A 3139-nucleotide genomic window follows, 5' to 3' on the forward strand; every position below is an offset into this window, starting at 1 on the left:
TCAGACCATTAAAATGAGAAGACAAAATTGTCAAGCCTAAAGTAGGTACCCCCAAAATGAAATAGTCCAGACTAAAGTACCCCTAAAATAGACCAGGGTATGTTTAAAATAAAGACAGTGGTACTTCTAAAATAAATAAATAGTCCAGACTAAAGTACCCCTAAAATAGATCAAGGTATACAAAATCTTTCTTCAAATGATAATTTCGTAACATCGAATGGTGTTGGTATTTAAAAGTTTCGGAACTAAAACCATAGACTGTAAAAGGATTTCTGAGCCTACTAAAGAGATCTAGTCATGTAAAAAAAAATGAAAACCGACAATGGCCGGGGCCATAATTAGAGTTTAAATTCAGTTTCAGTGTAACTTTTGGATGGAGCAATCTGATTGGTTGATTTCAAAACTTTCAGCCAATCGGATTGCTTGATCACAAAATCTTTCTTCAAATGATAGTTTCGTAACATCGAATGGTGTTGGTACTTATTTAAAAGTTTCGGAACTAAAACCATAGACTTTAAAAGGATTTGAGCCTACTAAAGAGATCTAGTCAAATGCCTACTAAAGAGATCTAGAAAAATGAAAACCGACAATGGCCGGGGCTATAATTAGAGTTTAATTTCAGTTTCAGTGTAACTTTTGGATGGAGCAATCTGATTGGTTGATTTCAAAACTTTCAGCCAATCGGATTGCTTGATCCAAGACTTTAACCTAAACTGAAACTCTGATTGTGGCTCCAATCAATCATAGATCATTCTTATCGCCTATGATAGAGAGCTGTAATTATAACAAAATCCTCAAATTCTAAACACAGTAGTTGAGGAAATAGTAGATAATCTCTACATCAAAGCTTGACAAGTAAAACACACAAATATGACAAAACAATAAAAACAAAACCTAATAATCTCAAAGAGCAAAATTTACAATAAAGTTCCTATATGGAAAATATGGGCAAGTTCTATTGAGGATAAAACACCTATGACATATATCATTCTGAGACCTTCCTAACGCATTTGATAAAAACAGTAGATGATCTCTACATCAAAGCTTGACAAGTAAAACACACAAATATGACAAAACAATAAAAACAAACCTAATAATCTCAAAGAGCAAAATATAATATTTAATAAAAGATTTTCCAAATGTACAAAACAAATAAAATGAATTACAAATTAATAAACTTACAATAAATTTCCTACATGGAAAATATGGGCAAGTTCTATTGAGGATAAAACACCTATGACGTATAATTATCATTCTGAGACCTTCCTAACGCATTTGATATGTTAGGTAGAGAAATGAACAGGTTTTGTGCTAACCTAAACTACAGGATCTATCTACTTCAATATAAATTATTTTAAACAGAAAATAAAATAAATCCATTATAATCGCTTCAATATATTTATTTTGTAAAAAATAAAATTGATAAATTTGTACTTGGTTCGAGTAAAATAAACAAAATCGACAAAAACTTCAATTCGAAATAAATATTGTAGTTTTGATTAAATTCAGGAAAAATGTACTTTGAGTGTAATAATATAAATGTGTATTGATATTGATACGAAATAGACAAAAGAATTGATAGTGTGCTGCAGTTGTGTGCAATATTTGGGGCCGGGAGCCTCGCTTCATTTCTTGACGTTTGCGCGCCTCCCGGTATGCTTCATGTAAGATTCACATTAGGTTCTAGTCTTACTAGTTGATAAAATAATAGGTAGAATGTAGATGGAGTAAATCGTAAGTTAATTGCCCTTGTTGAAAAAGAAAGAGCGGCAAATGTCATGATTCTTCTATAGCAGTTTTCTAAACACTAATACTTATTTTAACATTTTAAACCATTTAATTTTTTAGAAAAGTATATGTTCGCGATGAGAAAAAGAAAGCTTTCTCAACACTGACAGAGTGCCAGTTCTCGTATTATTTTTGTTGTAAACCATAGGCTTGACTCGTGTAATTGTTAAAAATAAATAAATAATAATAATAAATTGAATTCTCAAATTTCATCTTTTGAAGCATCACAATCCAAAACCAAAGACACACAGATCTAGGGAGGACTTCAAAAGCTGGTGTTAATCTGTGGTCACCTGGTTATGAATGAATCAACCGGGGAAACAGCTGGGTGTTGCACTGTGCTTACTCTCTGTTTCGGAGATGTAATGAACTTTGGTAAGTTTGTAATGTCAGTTTTGGCTCTCGACCGTTAAATAGGCACAGTTAAAATAGGTACACAGAACAACAAGTAAACAATTTCAACCAATTTATTGGTTTTGAAAATGAGGAAGATTTGTTAACCCTAAAGGGCACTGTAAAGCTGTGTCCACACTTGGTCGAAGGCCGTCCACCATGTGTGGATACAGCTGAACTGCTGAGGTCTTATCGACCCGAAATAACAGAGAGAAGGAAGACAGGATAGGAGAAAGTCAACCGTTCCGAGAACGAACCTTGTGTTTAGGATAAAATCCGCCCCGGACGTGAATCGAATCAGCGACCTAGTGATTAGAAGGCAGATACAAGCTACCAACCAAGCGACTAGGCTGATCAAATGAGCTTTGGGAACAATGTTAGGTGTTTAACGGCACTGTATAGTGTATAAGTCATAAGAAGAAAGAAGATCTATGAAAGAATTAATTGCCAATGACCTGAGCTGTTCCCTCCTCTGTCGACACAAACTTCAGCTATTCCTACGTATAAGGGATGTGAAGGGATGTGCAGTGAAATACTATGAAGGGGGTCTTCAGTGATGGTGAAACGGGAAGGATTCTACAGTGCTAGTCAAATATTAGGAGGGTGTACGGTGAGGTGAAATAGAAGGAACACTGTGGTACAATGAAGAGGAACATTGCAGTGGAATGGAACGCATTTGGTAGTAAAAAAAGAAGGGAGAAGAAACATAGTGATGATAATATAGGAGAGAATGAGAGACACATACTAATAGTAGTGAAAACTAGTATAGCTTCGATATAACTGTAGTAATAGAAAGTAAAAAAAAATAACAGTATGTCTATAGGAAAACACCGAGAGTGGCTCAGTAACGCTAGAAGAGATAGAGAAAATACAGAGTGGTGGATGTCCAGTATTACCTACCCTCATCCCCCGTGTGGCGCGGACAGTATGTCGTACCCAGACCGCCTTGACCCAAAGC

At 35.0% G+C, this 3139-nt stretch overlaps 1 long non-coding RNA gene across 1 annotated transcript; it reads right to left on the reverse strand.

Annotated features, from left to right (window-relative positions):
* Nucleotides 1-491: 491 nt before the first annotated feature.
* On the reverse strand, nucleotides 492-2051 carry LOC113472194. The gene is made up of 2 exons (XR_003394614.1): nucleotides 1091-2051; nucleotides 492-894 (listed from the first exon to the last, which is right to left on the reverse strand). It is a non-coding gene; the product is annotated as an uncharacterized LOC113472194 (long non-coding RNA).
* Nucleotides 2052-3139: the final 1088 nt, after the last annotated feature.

This window comes from Diaphorina citri, unplaced genomic scaffold (assembly GCF_000475195.1).
Source record: "Diaphorina citri unplaced genomic scaffold, Diaci psyllid genome assembly version 1.1 scaffold4261, whole genome shotgun sequence".
In the NCBI taxonomy this organism is placed as follows: Eukaryota; Metazoa; Arthropoda; class Insecta; order Hemiptera; family Psyllidae; genus Diaphorina; species Diaphorina citri.